Raw genomic sequence first — 15,894 nt, forward strand, 5'->3', positions numbered from 1 at the left:
GGTTTCCACCCGTTGCTTCTCATCCTGCCTTCAGGCGCCTTGGAGAATAGCTTGACTCCCTCTTCTTTGTGGCAGCCCCTGAGATATTGGAACACTGCTATACTACTTGTAGAAGTCAGTTGCATAATATTAAATCCAAGTCAAAACGTCACCTGGTGTGATGTGAATTTCCACATATTTAATTTAATTTAATAATTTAATACATTAAAATTATTCATATACATCCCAAGGGGAAAAACACATTTTTGCTTTGTTTTCTGGCTGTCATGAAGAGGAAGAAAACAACATAACATATTCATCTCTTTATGAATTGCTCCATGATCCTTAGAGCATTTGATTCCAAGTATTGATATCAGGTTGGTTTATAGTTCACTAAATCCTCCTTTCTGAAGATAAGAACATTTGCTCTCCTCTAAATGATCCAGCATGTTAACAATTCTTCAGGATTAAGTAACGTAATTAGTTCCTTCAGCACCTTAGAATGCAAGTCAATTGGTTCTAGATATTTAAACTTATTCAAGGTAAAGATGTCTTCCCTGACTTAGGTTTTTATCAATTTCAAGCTTCAGCCTTGCCATTAGAAGAATGAATACTCTTTTTTGTTTCAGAAGACCAAACCTTTTCTTTGAGACCTGATAGAATATTGTGGTCTTTACTGAGCAACTAATATTCTTTTCCTTTTATTTTCAGCATATTTAAAGAAGCCTTTTTTTCATTACTCTAAGTAACCTTTGCTAAACTCAACTCATTCTGACCTTTCACATTTTTGATACTAGCTCTTTAGTTCTATGGTATCTGCCTATACCAGTGGTGGCGAATCTATGGCACTGGTGCCAGAGGCGGCACTCGGAGCCCTCTCTGTGGGCACACGTGCCGTTGCCCCTTGTCTCCCCCCGCGACCCCCTCACCAGCAGCCCCTCTGGAGGAGAGTTGTCCCCAAGCGTGGCCCATGCGGAGCAGCGCGGCCAAGGACATGGCAGCCAGGCAGCGTAGACAGACTCTGCCCTCACGCCCCATCGTCCACAGTTGATGCTGCAGCGCGCGGGGAGAGGGTGTAGCCGCCATGGCGCTGCTGGGCTGCCTGGGCGATCTGCGGCGGGCCCTGGAGGCGGTGAGTGGCCCTGCAGGCAAGTGCGGTGGGGGCAGGGCAGGGGGTGGAGCGGGGTGGGACCAATTTTTGGGCACTCGGTCTCTAAAAGGTTCGCCATCACTGGCCTATACTCTTTGACTCTTCCTCATTTTCCAAATCATAAATTTCTCCAACATTGCACTTAAGCATTGTATTCTTATATGATCCAATCATAGATAATTTCTCCTTGACACCCTTACAGCAATATAACATATCTGTCCCCCACTACCTTCCCCAATTTACTTGTTCACAACACTTACACTCCTTGAGAGGATGAAAACATCTGCAATTCTAATGGCTTCCTGCCAGTATATTAGATAATTTTTCAAAAGCGGTCATGCACAAGCCAGTAAATACATAAGAAACTACACTATATCCAAGCAAGTGATATTAAAAATATGTTGCATATGCACCCAGAATATTATCCATAATTAAATGAAGTGGAAGGCAGTGTTTGAGTGATAACGACCCTACAGCATTGGGATCCGGAAGCAGAGTCAAGGCTATAATGAATGGGATGAAGTAAAAAGATAGTTGGGAGTCCTTTCATTATGAGATGGGTGGCAAGCAAGCAGACAAACAAATAAATAAATAGGGATCAATCACACTGGAGGGTTAGAGATGGGGAAGAGAGTTGCAGGATTTGGGTTCTTTTCCCAGTAGGCTTACTTAATAGGTGAAATCTTATTTTGATTTCCAAAAGCTGTTTTAACAATATTTCAGCTCAAAGTCTGAAACCAGTCTGCTAATTTCCAGCAACAGCACCGCTGAAATTCGGCGGAACAATCAAAATGAGCTCTGAAAGGCACAAGAAAGCATTCAGCTGTAGAAGGTTGGCCATCCCTCAGATAAAGTGCCTCCATATTAAAAAGAATAGTAATTCAGTTCAGAAAATGTTATCATGTCACTTGATTATAAGAAAAAGCTAACTTTTATTTTCTTGACTTCTGTTAAGAATTAATCTCCTGAGGCTGGGTGGCACTCCTTGGCTGATCTTCAGAAGCTAAGTAAGGCTGAATATGGTTTGACTTGATTAGACCACCAGGAAGTAACAGGTTAGAGCAGTGGCCCCCAACCTTTTCAACGCCAGGGACCAGTTCTGTGGAGTTTTTCTGTTCGGTGGGGCGGGGCGTGGTTTCGCATGCTGTGTTTCGCATGCTGCATCCTGTGTGTGTGTAGATGGGGTTTTATTTATTTACGTAGCCCAGTTTCTGGTGCACAGCAGATGGATTGGGGACCCCCTGGGTTAGAGGATAGACTTATGTATCGGATAATGACAGTGACAAATCACTTCCATTTATTGCCAAGAAAACTATACAAACATGTCCAGAATATCTGCAGAAGTTGGGTTCAACCAGATTTTAACTTTATCTCTATTTGGATAATTTAAGATTGTAGGATTTTTTTTAATCATATACCAAACATTCATTGGTAGTTCTATGTTGCATAAAAACATATTAATTCTTTCTCCTAAAAAAGCTGGAAATATGGCAGTTGGATACCTATTAAAAATGCAAACTTTTCAATTAAATTGTCATAAAATGTGACAAAAGATAATAGAATTTAGAATAAACTACATTAATCTAATAAAAATTCTCTACATAAGACCTCTGTACATATGAACCAAAAATTTAATTATATTTTTTCTCTCGTTCTCATTCAAGATTAATTTCCTTTGAATACCATCTAATGGGTCTGCTCAGTTTAATAAAAGTCTTAATGTTATTTATTTGATTATTTTATGATGAAAGACTATACTGTATTGGAATGTTACAAACGCCTTTAACCTTCAAAATCTTTAATGCTGGTGGAAAAGTGGAGGTGGGAAAGAGAAGTCTTACAGGATTTCAGTAGCATAAATGAATACCTTTCTACTTTCAGAGCCTTCCTACACTGTAACTAAATAAATCTCAGCATTCGATTTTAAATTTAATTGGCTAATTTATACAATAATTTATGTTTTTGATTCCTACTTCAACTTAAATCTGATTTGCAAAATCTCACTGCAATGAAGTTTAATTAGAACAAATACTTTTGAGGTTTTAGGAAAAGTAATTTGTATAATAGATATTTTTAAAAAGAAACCTCTACAATATATTAATGTTTAGCTATAATCTTCCCTTAGTAAGGCCACTACAATAAACAATCTGACCCAATGTGGGCAGAATTTTCCCCAAAGGCCCAGTAAGATAAGGGAGGAATCTGCAATTTTCTAATCTGCCTAGCAAGTCCACATTGCTACTTCTGAATTTATCAGGAGGAGAAAATAAGGCTTAATTGAGGCTTTAGGAATCTGTTATATGAAGTATAGGGCTTACTGTGAATCATCTCTGTGAACCTGTAAGTTACGTATTTACTATTAGAGATTTAAGGACAAGACTGAAGATTTCATTCCCTAAAGAGAAGAGATGGAGGAGTAGTCTGGGTCACTGTTTCTCCTAACTTTTTTCTTTTTTCTTACCTTGGGAGAGTAAGGGAAGAAGCAACTCTTAATGACAATTCCATAACAAGCTTTGTCCAAAAAAACCTACAGATCTGGACAGTAGCTTCAGAAGAAAAGAATGTAGAAGAATAAAATTGGGACTAATAACATGGTTTGCCAGATGTTCCTCTTATCAAACCTGTGTACACAATAGTCACATTTTAAAAAGTTAGGTAGTTAAAGTTTCCTTTAAGCGTTAAAACAGCACGCAGTAAAAACTTTTCAGGTTTCACATTTAAAGGCCTAGAGAGACATAAAGGAACTGATTGACTGCTCCTTTCAGCTGGGTTTTTACATCAAGTAATTTTTATGTTTCTGATGTAGAATACTGCACGAACCTAACCACAGAGGTTTGTGTTGTATAAACTCTAGCAAGTGTGGTTTATTCAAGAAGCTGTAGTTTGGCAAATCCACGGTATAATACAATGCCTCAAGCAAAGGAATCTTCAGGCAGAAGAAAAGTCAGCTTGATAAACAGAAAATTATATGTACAGGGAGCAGTAAGTTGTGATTCACAAAGGAGAAGAGCCTTCTATCATGAAAAACTTGTTGACTGGTAGAAGTTTAGGATTAATAAATAGAACGTTACTTTCAAGAATAGCAACTCTGATAGCACTAGAGCAAATATCCCCAATTTGGTATCTTCTAGAAGTTTTAGATTAATGTTTTTAAGATCTGTTATCCTCAACTCACAGAATTCCTCAGCCAGCAAGAGAAGTCCACCCATTTTAAATTTGCCCAAGTTTGAGAAACACTGTTTTAGATTTCAACTACTAGAATTCCAAGTGCTTGAGAATAATGGGAATTGAAGACCAACACGCTTGAAATCCACCAGGCTGTGTAGTCTATATATACTCATTTTATTTTGCAAGCTTTTTCCATTGCATGGAAAAATTGCATGGGATAATCCACATCTTCTTGGTGGTTAGCTATATAGTCCTTTCTACTGTAATAATCAGTGTTATTTCAACTAAGTTTAGTATTGGTTACTTTTAAAACTTTTATGTGGTTTAATATGAAAAACTCAACTTCATCCAAGAACACAATTTTTCTGCTCACGTTTTTCAATTGCAAATTTAAAATAAAGGATGTTAAGTAATTAAAACACCTGTGAACACTATATGATCACAACTGAGCCCCAAATTTCTGTTGCTAAGCAAGACAGATGTTAAGTGAATTTTGCCCCATTTTACAACCTTTCTTGCCACCTTTTTAACAACCTTTTTGTTGTTAAGTGAATCATTGCACTTGTTAAGTTAGTAACACGGCTGTTAAGTGAATCTGGCTTCCCCATTGACTTTGGTTGTTAGAAGTCACAAAAGGGGATCACGTGACCCCGGGACACTGCAGCCGTCATAAATATAAGTCAGTTGTTAAGCATCTAAATTTTGATGATGTGGCCATGAGGATGCTGCAATGGTCATAAGCGTGAAAAACAATCATAAGCCACTTTTTTTTCAGTGCCATTGTAACTTTGAACGGTCACTAAATGTACTGTTGTAAGTTGAGGACTACCAGTAGAATAATTAAGATGCTAGAGGAACCAACAGAAATTATTTTCCAAACAGAACACTAGTGGAAATGAATTCTAATAATTAACAACCTCAACTCTATAATGATATTCCCACACGCTCAAATTTCTTTTAATTTCTTTAATTTCTTTCTTGTATTTATAGCATGACTTTAGGGTAGGATTTTGCTCTATTTTTATGCTGACCAGCAAAGCCAGGGGTGTCAAACTGCAGGCCCACGGGCCGGATGCGTCACGCCAAAACTGCACCTACCCCATTACTGGCAATGGGGGAAAAGTCATGATACGTCACGACACGTCATGTGGCGAGTTTGACACTCCTGAACTAAGCTGATGTGTTTCAATTTATTGTTGTTCTAGAAACATCTGATATCTATTTTTGCTGACTCAGATTTCTGCAGGAGAAAAGCTCAAAAGCTGAGAATAAGCACTGTTACTTAAAACACAGGGGAAACCAACTTTAAGCAGAGAACCTTCCATATTTATAGTGTGTGTGTGTGTGTGTGTGTGTCTCCCCATCCATCCATCCAGTGGATGCAATCAATGTATAATGTAGCCAGAATAATTGCACAAACAATCCCATTAGGTTTTAATTCTCCAGTTTCTGCAGCCTTTGCCTTTGAACTATATGCTACTGAAAGTGACTGTGGTCCAAACAGAGAAACTGGAGGCAGAAGCAAGCACATCTAATTCTAAGGAATCAGAGACAAGAACAAAAGAATCAGGATGGCAGCCAAGTTCCAGAGAGGCATCTAAGCAGAACAAGTCTAGTATAATCCTATTTAATCTAATCCATGAGTACAATCTTATTGCTACCCATGAGCTGTTCAAATTTATAACCATTCGTGAGGTTCATAAGGTTTAGATAAGCAAGGACTGGCCTTAAGATAGCTTAGAATCACCCGTGTTGTGTTCCTACTTTGCAGTGGTTAGTCAACTGGGTAATTAATGGAATATAAGTGGATCAGGAGGGCAGAATCTGTTTCACAATGATAATGGTTCCATTTCTCCCCTCTTACTCTTTGCTTGTCTGTGAAACCGTGTAATGAGACACTGTGGATAATGGATATTGAGCATGCCTCACCTATTCTCAAGTCAAGTTTTTATTTCACGTAAGATTCTCCTTTTAATGCAAGTTAAGCAACACTTGAAGTGGAAGAACTGGATAAAAATGAGAATAGCTTACAGGCTTTTCTACTCTTATGACATCTCATCACACGGTTTGCACATGGAGAGCGAAGCAGGATGGATAAGAGCAGAGCTCTTGAATTCTAGGCCACATTTCTAGGCGGTGAGAGAAAGTGATTCCATGCCATAAATGTTTATTTCTTATGCCTTGTTTCTTCAATAATTCTACATTCTGTAGACTTTTTTTTTTCCAATTACAGCTCTCTCTCTCTCTCTCTCTCTCTTTCTTTTTTTCCTCTTTCACCAACTAATTCAGTTCAGTCTGTCTGCCCTGGCTGTTTGCCATCTTCTTATACTGCTGGCTTATTTTTTTCCTCCTCTTTCCTTGTTTATATCAAGCATTTTCCTTAGGTACATCTGCCTAATTTCATTTACTCACCCACATCTACCATTTGCTATTGATTTCCCCAAACCGTTTTCTCCTGCTTCTACAAGCCTGATGCAGGCAACTTCAATCCTTTTAAAACTAAATCTTGAGAGAAGCGAGAATTCTACTTTATTCTTTATAGCTTGAATAACACCCTGGAAAGCAATGGCAGCTGCATGTGTATTCTCTTTCATCTACTCTCTCTCTTTCTCTCTCTCTCTCTCATACACACTCCTCCGGTCCTTTAAAAGCAAGAAGAGAGGGCACACAGCTGCCACAGTATTGTATTTCCCCATCTATAACAGTACAATCTTGGCTGCCAGTCCCAGTGAGCACATGTGCATATGCACACACACACACAGAGACACACAAACACACAAAAAGGAGGAAAAGAAAAAAAGAAAGAAAAGAAAAGGAGGTACCAGAGAGGTCCCTGAAATAACCCTGAAAAGGGCAGGAAAAGCAAGCCCATGTTTTTGAAAATAATCCTAATAAGAGAGGTGGAAATTAATTCAGAAGTAGGTATTTTAAAAAGAAAGCATGTTTCTAATCTAAAGCAGTAGCAAATCCTCCAATGGTCCCTCCTTGGCCTCTGTAATTCAGACCTGAAAAGAGATACCAGTAAGAGCATTTTTCTAGGAACTGTTTCTTATCTAGAAGAAAAGAAAAAAAAAGACTGGAGCAAAAAGATTGTGGTTGCAAGAAAAGGGGGGGGGGAATTCTTGTCATCTTTGTAGTCCTTCTTATCAATTACTGGATATGCCTCTCAGGCAAATACAGCAAAACTACAAAAAGCCAACACAATGATGACATTTTACCACCTGATTTTTATGTAATTCACATCTATTGTCTTGCGGTCAATTAATCCATTAATTAACAGATTATTAATTGACCGAACACTGTTGACCAAAAAACAAAACCTCTGATTAAACTGACAGTTCTTAAAATAAGTTCTTACAAAAAAAGAAAAAAGCCATCTTCTCTTTTAAACAGGATTTTCTTTCACAACCATTCCTTATTTCCATCAGCTAAACATAAAATATTTTTTTCTGATTTTATTTGTTTACAATCTAATATGATTTGATTACATAAAAAATCATGCTAAGATTCCTCATCTTAGGTGTCAATCGTAATTTCAACCCTCTCTATTTCTCTCATTCCATCCAACTTAAGACTATTCCAGTATGAATGTCTTAAGAGCTAAAAAAATTTCAAATGCAGTTGCTCATTATATAGTGAGACTGAAATATGCTGAATGTGCTAAACAATTTTTATAATGTAGTACAATCTGGGTAAGAGAATGCCACTTAGGACACAGAATTGAGAATTTTCTTTTGTAAATCAAATGATCCTTAAACAGTACATTTCAGCAGAGTAACACTGCCCCCTACTGACACCAATAAAGCAGACATGTAATTTAATAAAACTCCAGCATATTAATTACAATTTTTTTAAAAAAAATATTTTATATCATGAACCTAATGTAAGAAATTATATTCCACAGAATTTATTCCAGCCGATATTGTTATAAATTACAAATAACTGTTCACATTTTTCTCAAAAACGGATACTAATCCTTGTTTGCATGAAATCAAATAAGCTAATGAGCTATTAATAGTTGTTGTGTAAACAGACACTGATGGTGCCAATTACACGTAAATTCCTAGCCCATTGGATGATAATGAAGGATCAATAAAAGCAGTCAAATCAGATCTTCTAAAGGGCAATTCCAACATTTTGGAATGGAACAGCTTTGTCTGATTATTATCCCGCCTTCGACTTCACAAATGTGATGGTGTTAATGTTTGAAATCTTCCCTTGTATCTCCCAAGCATTTCCACTTGTGACTTGCTCCCCTGAAGTATACAGAATGGTATTAAGGTGACATACGTGAATGTCAATTTAACAGAAATATTTTTTATTCAAGATATAATTTAATTTGTTGAGATGCTTAGACCAGAGGTCCCCAACCTTTTGGGCATCAGGGACTGGTTCCATGGAGAGAGGTTTTTCCACAGATCGGAGAGTGCGTGGTTTTGTGTGCTGCCTGCATCCCACAGATGGGGCTTTGCTTGTTTGTGCAGACCAGTTGCTGGCATGCCGCGGCCCAATACTGGTCCACGGACTGGGGGTTGGGGACCCGTGGCTTAGACTTTTTCTTACAAGTTTTTTTCAGATTCTTTCTAATAAAACTTCTTCAGAGAAATTCTTATTATAATCAAATACTACTACCTTTAGATTATGATCTGTTGAACTCGCTGGGATTTACTTTTCGAATGGCTTGTTGTTTTTGTAAAACCTTCTGCAACCATCTCATTTTCTTCTTGGCTAATAGGCTATCCATCAGTAGCTGACAAATCTTGGTTGCCTCTACCTTTCCCCACATACTTAAATAAAAATTTACTATAATATTGCAAAATCTTTAATGAGCATTCAGTAATTTCATTCCAGATTATCACAAGCTGTTCAGAACATTAAAATGTGAGATCTCTTACAAGGCTTTAGCATTCTCATGCAAAATCACCAACCTTTTATGAAATCTGGCAATCTCATGTGATTTTGGAATTTATGTAAAAGTCTCAAATTAAATTAAATTAAATTAAGACTTTAATGTTGCCTTTTACATAGCTTTTCTGACCTGATGCCCTTTGCTATAAATGTTTTCTTCAAAAACTATATCAGTTATTTGTTCTTCAAAGTAAAGTGGCCGTTTTATTAAAAAAAGCCTTTAATAAATCCTCCATCCCATTTTATGCTTTTCAAAACATAAAACTCAACAAAAAAGGATATACAACTCATATAATTGTACATGTATCCATGCAGTGTATGTAACATCATGACTTTGATATCACTTTCACACTTACATTGCTTAATTAACTTGTTATAACAAAGTTACATACAACAGACTACATTCCAAAAACTGTACTAAGATCTGATTGTAATATTGGGATGGGACCAGATTGGTGTAATAGTTAAGGCATCAGGCTAGAAACCAGATTTTAGTCTTGCCTTAGGTACAAATCCAGCTGGGGGACCTTGGGCCAGTCACTCCCTCTCAGCCCTGGGAAAGAGGCAATGGCAAACCACTTCTAAAAACTTCCCAAGAAAACTGCAAGGATTTATCCAGGCAGTTATCAAAAGTCAACATAGGCTTGAAGGTGCGCGCACACACACACACACACACACACACAGAGAGAGAGAGAGAGGGGGGGGAATGGTTTGTAGTTCAGAATTAAAAGTCAATTGTTGTGATCTGACAGAAGAACATCTTTGATTCGCTTAAAATAACACTTGTTTTTACTATGCTAGATATTATAGTGTTTTCAGGGACTAACTAAGATTTGAATTTGATCAACAGGATTTTTTTTACTAATTTCACCACATATCTTTATAAGGAAGCAGAGGTCATAGAAGCAAATGCCAGAAAAGGTTTTAAAAGCAGAAGACTATGGAGAGGATGATAATGTGGATATCTAAGTATTCATAAATCAGTTCCAAATTCAGGATAACAGAAAGTGTCAGTGTAATGCAAAGTCAGTATTTGGAATTTGGAGGGCAGGTGGAAAAAAGGAAAGAGGAAGTAGATTAATACCTTTGGAAAGGGGCCAGGCTTTAATCAATGGAGGTTTTCATTATTCAAATCTACTGATAAAACTTTGTATGCATTAGCTTTTTTTTAAAAAAAAATAAATAAATCTCGAAATACTGCAACACATTCCTGGAAGTGGTAAGATTATTTTCAAGGTTGTTTAACACTATATATAGTCAGAACCATGTCAGGCTTTATGAACAAAATGAGTTAATCTATCTAAATAAAATGTGACAATCATTTTTAACAACTCAAATCAGAAAGTAAACCCATTAAAAAAACCAGGCAATTCAAGAAATAAAAGGAATGAGTAACTATCGAAATACAGATTTAATTTTTATAACTCATGGCTTGGCCAAGCAAAATTATTGTGACTCCTTATAAACCTCTTTCTCAGGACCTAGAAAGAATATCATATCTGGAAATTCATTAGTATTGTTAGTAAAAGGGAACCACAGACCCTTGATGAGAAACCCTTGCTGTTTGCTAACTTCAAATATATATGTTTCTTGGTTAGCAAAGCTATGAGAGTTGTGATGCTGGGAAAAATTAAAACGGAAAAATTCCACTGCAGCACGACAGGATGAAATTTATAAGAATGAAAAGTTTCCAAATCTGCTAGAACATCTAAACTCGATCAATCTGACATTTTAGGCAAACTATCCTATAGCACTGACTGCAAAGCTAAAAACTGTTTAAACAGAAAGTGTTTTTCAAACTTGGCAAATTTAAGATGCATGGACTTCAACTCCCAGAATTCCCCTGCCAGCACTGGACAAGATTTTTGGCATCCTTCTGCTTCTGCCATATGGAGGCTGGGCCTAAATTGTCAGAAACGTTTGTACTCAAGTTTATACTGACAGAAAAGTTGGTGGAAGATTAATAAAGTCTGGAGGAAGTGTTTTACTTGCCAGAAGCCACGTTTAGGCAAAGGTAGAAGGATGCCAAAAACTCCGGCCTTGTCCAGTGCTGGAAGAGGAATTCTGGGAGTTGCAGTCCATGCATCTTAAATTTGCCAAGTTTGAAAAAAAAAGGACGGTTGCAAATGGCAATCACACGAACCCCAGGATGCTACAACCATTGTAAATACACCCTGGTTACCAAGCACATACATTTTGATCATTTGCGGGGAGGCTGTGATGGTCATGAATACAAGGGACAGGCTGTAAGTCACTTTTTGTAGTGGTGTCGTAATTTGGAACAGCTGTTAAATGAATGGTCACAAACTGAGGACTATCTTTATAAACCTGTAGCCTGTTGGTGGGATCTCACCTGTCCTAAAGGCCTTAATGTTCTCCTTCCTCAAAATGAAATACTTTGAGTCTCAAATGTCTATAGAGATTCTCAGTCATTCAGCTCACGGTTGTCCCAAAGGTGCTTTTTATCCTGAGGCAACTGGACTTTCTTGTTTTTCTTTGAAGACATTTTGCTTCTTCAGCTGAAGAAGAGCTGGAGAAGCTTCTTGGATAAGAAGCGAAATGTTTTCAAAGAAAAACAAAAAATCCAGTTACCGGGGGGGGGGGGGGGAAGCACCTTTGGGTTTTGAGTCTCAAAGTATTTTCAGTGAGTAATGACTGGGTAAGGGACAAGCCATTTTGAAGCAGCGGCGTCTCTCTGGGGCTCTGCTTCCCCTTATATCCCTATAGCTTATCCTTCCATGTGACCCTATTGTTTCATAAGGCAATAACCCCTAGCCTTACATTTCCTTTTTTTTATCAGATATGGAAAGGTAAGGAACAAAAGTATCACCACTTAAAAGGGCTGTCACTTTGAGAGGTTGTTTTCCCTTAGCGTATGGCCTTTGGCCTTTGGGTCTCAATCACTGAGGTTATGAGATGTTTCTGACAGCAATCCAGGCCTTGGTCAAAAAGAGCTATGGTAGTTGAGATGATTATGTGGCGGTCATGTGAAAGAGATCATAAGTCATTTTTTTCAGTTCCGTTATAACTTCGAACAGTCACTAAACCAAGGGTCTTCAAGCTCGGCCCTTTTATGACTTGTGGACTTCAACTCTCAGAATTCCTCAGCCAGCGTGCCTGGCTGAGGAATTCTGGGAGTTGAAGTCCAGAAGTCATAAAAGGGCCAAGTTTGAAGACCCCTGCACTAAACGGATGATTGAAAATTGAGGACTACTTGTAATCCCCAGTATACTCTTAAACAACTCTCAATATTCCAGGCCTTCAAGAGAGCAACAACTCTCAACCATCACTAAAGTCCTTTAATTCTTTATCTAAAGAATGTCTTGAGCATGGAGATCCTCTACCTTGTGTAGTGGTCTTGTTTCAGAAATACCTCTGTTATAATAACATTCCAAAATTTTAATTCTGCTTGAATATCTTCTATTTTTTTTAGCTCAGCCATGTCCCTTCAGTAGATTGTCCATTACTAAATCCATAATTGCTTTCAATAGGTTATACTCGAGTCAAGCACTAGATGTACTAGGACAGGGGTGTCAAACTCAATTTCACTGAGGGCTGCATCAGCATTGTGGTTGCCCTGGGGGGGAGGTGGGTGTGGCCAGAGTGGGTGCAGCCTACTGGGTGGGCGTGGATGGAGTGGGTGTGGCCTACTGGGTGGGCGTGGCCAGTTCTACATCATTCGCATTAAGAGTGCCCACGGGAGCCTGGACAGGAGTGGACAGATCTGAGGGTCTCTGGCAGAAGGGGATGGGACCGGGGCAAGTGCCAAGGCATGGTCCACCGGGGCAAGTGCCAAGATGGCCACCACAAAATTGTACATTGGCTCCCGGCTGGCCTGGGCCAGGGCCAGGGCCAAGGCAGCGGAGGCCGTTCCCTCACTGTTTCCAGGATGGCTTCACGGGCCACATGAAACCACTTCGTGGGCCGCATCCGGCCTCTGGGCCTTGTGTTTGACATGTCTGTACTAGGATATTCTTTTGTAAGGAATGAAAACATACTGCAATTAGCATGGAATCTGTAATTGCGAAAGTGTCATTGAATATCGTAATGCAAAGATGGGAAGGAAAACATTGCCTAATTGCAAATAGCCAAGAACTGATAAAAAATTAAAATAAAATATTCACTGGAAATAAGGACTATTTGTACATAGTCCTGGTATTTTTATAATCATTCTTCCATAAAAAAACATTCCAAGGGCATTTCACGTAAGCATAATCAGTATCAGAAACATTAATCATGAGACACGGAGTTCTGACCTAAATGATAATTAAACTCTCCAAAATAGTAGCATACTGAATTCAGAATTTTGAGTGCACTGGGTTTTGTTTTTTTAGTTTATAAATCTGGGAAGGAAAGATATTAACATGTGAAGCATTAATAATGTATAAACTATGTAAGGACAGAAAAATAAAATGAAAAAGTACACAGCGCTATATGTATAAATCGATGGCTGACATAAACTGCAAGAAATAAATCTCTATTCTTTAACCTCAACGCATTTTGGAAAAAGAAAGAAGAATTAGGAGGCCAGAGTACATCTGAACAACATAAAGGCAGGATACTGAAGAATATCAACATTTCAACCAGGTTGTCTAGAAACAAGCTACTAACTGAATAGCTGCAGTGATTCACTTAATAACTCGGGCAGGAAAGGTTGTAAAATGGGGCAAAACTCACTTAACAAATGTCTCACTTGGCAACAGACATTTTGGGCTCAGTTGTGGTTGTAAGTTGAGGACTACTTGCATATCATTCTCATATACAATAAGCATTATATCACTAACACCATACTGCTAAGTGCTTTTTTTCATGAAAAGCACTCCAGGCTGTCATATTCCATTCCTGCTATCTTAACTTTATCTGAAATCTTCAAAATCAAAAGAAGAGAGTTTTTCTCCTGCTGTTCTTATAGGATTAGAAAGTTCAACCTGTTTTAAAGATATAAAAAGCAATTAAATGTATACATTTACTCTCTCTCTCTCTCACACACACACAGTGCCCATTTATCTAAAATGAAACGGCATTTACATTACTGTGTACAAAATAGGTTTTATTTTTAAAACATTCATCCAATTCATTCATTCTGATTTAAAAACTAATTAGAGGGGGGGGGGGAAAACCTCTTGACACAGGCATAAAAATATGTCTGAATGGTGTTTACGAATGCTTTCTTGGGTTGCTTTCCAAATTAGATGTTTCTCAACTAACCCTATGCACATTAGCCAATCTAAGAGAAATGTGTAATCAACCTCTGTTACTAGATGTAAAAGTAAAACTAAAAACTGTGTGAAGTGTGTCCAATAAGATAAGACTCTTGCATTTTGCACTCTCTTCAGATTTACTAATTATGTTACAAAACTTTCTTAGTACAATTTAAAAAGAAAACTTCAACTCTACTGGTTATACTTAATGAATATCCATGTGTTCCTGGTTCTTTCTATAGTTCCCAAGTCTTCTGAAACTCTTTGAGATATCATTAATATTGATCAGTAATTTCAAAAAGACAAATTTACACCATGCTTGCTATAGAACCAGTCATAGCACAGGCCTCCCAATAAAGTTCCAAGCGTGCCTGGCACAAAAAATAAATGTAGGTTTAATTAATCAAATTTTATTGCTCATTTTACTATTCCCTTATTATTTGTAAAAAACAACAACAACTAAACAGCTTTGTTTTATAAGACAGAAATGCAGTTCAGAAGAAACTGATTTGCATTTGTGAGCATATAAATAAGTGAATAATGGGAGATAATCTGAAGCATTTTATAACTGAGTATACCACAACTGAAATATGCTCATCCAAATACTTATTTCTGAAATTATTATTCTGACAATAATTTAAAAAGCTTCTTCTTTCAGATGTCTGCACCATCACTTCCCTCCAGTAACCAGAAAGCAAAAAACAATCACAACTGTCTTCACCTAAAGTCATGTGTGACTATTACCTCACAATACTTCCATTTCTAGTGGAGGATCGTGTATCTCAGGGGTGGGGAACCTTGGCTCCTTTATGATTTGTGGACTTCAACTCCCAGAATTCCTGAGCCAGCCAGGAATGGCTCAGGAATTCTGGGAGTTGAAGTCCACAAGTCATAAAAGAGCCAAGGTTCCCCACCCCTGGTGTATCTGAATGTAATTTACATTCCGGAGAACTCATTATAGATCAAATTATGCTCAGTGGATAATACTGATCTATTTTACCAGTGATCCTATCTTCCATGGTTTCATCTATCAGGAAGCTTGGTAGGATAGCCTGGAGTAAGAAGGTAGTACTAGCTGTTACGACCGTTTTCAGCCCTGCACTTAGCCACAAAACTATGCATTTTCCAGATCTTAAATGTGCACACATATACAAAAAGCCATATAAGGTCTCTTTCCATCATAGCTTTCCCTAAATTATGTGAAATTCATAGTCTGGAGGGCAGAGATGACCCTTTCAGTATTAAACTAATGTTGTGTAATCAGGAGCATAAAATAACCACAGAAATAATGGCAAATCCAGTTTATCTAAGTTATCTTGCTTTTAGAACCCGTTTGTTTCTTTATTGCATATGATAAAGGTTAGACCCTGCAGTAGTCCTCAATCACAACTAAGCCCAAACTTTCTGTTGCTAAGTGAGACATTTGTTAAGTGAACTTGTTACGGCTGTTAAGTAGTTAAAGCACCTGTGAACACTACAGAGGTAGTC

The 15,894-nt window shown here is 37.8% G+C and overlaps 1 protein-coding gene across 1 annotated transcript in view; it reads right to left on the reverse strand.

The window, feature by feature from the left end:
- CDKAL1 (CDK5 regulatory subunit associated protein 1 like 1) overlaps window positions 1-15,894 on the reverse strand; it is a 297,422-nt gene that overhangs the window by 207,410 nt on the left and 74,118 nt on the right. The gene's annotated exons all lie outside the window — the stretch shown is intronic.

This window comes from Protobothrops mucrosquamatus, unplaced genomic scaffold, assembly GCF_001527695.2.
Source record: "Protobothrops mucrosquamatus isolate PMUCROS unplaced genomic scaffold, P.Mucros_1.0 scaffold_275, whole genome shotgun sequence".
NCBI classification, from domain to species: domain Eukaryota; kingdom Metazoa; phylum Chordata; class Lepidosauria; order Squamata; family Viperidae; genus Protobothrops; species Protobothrops mucrosquamatus.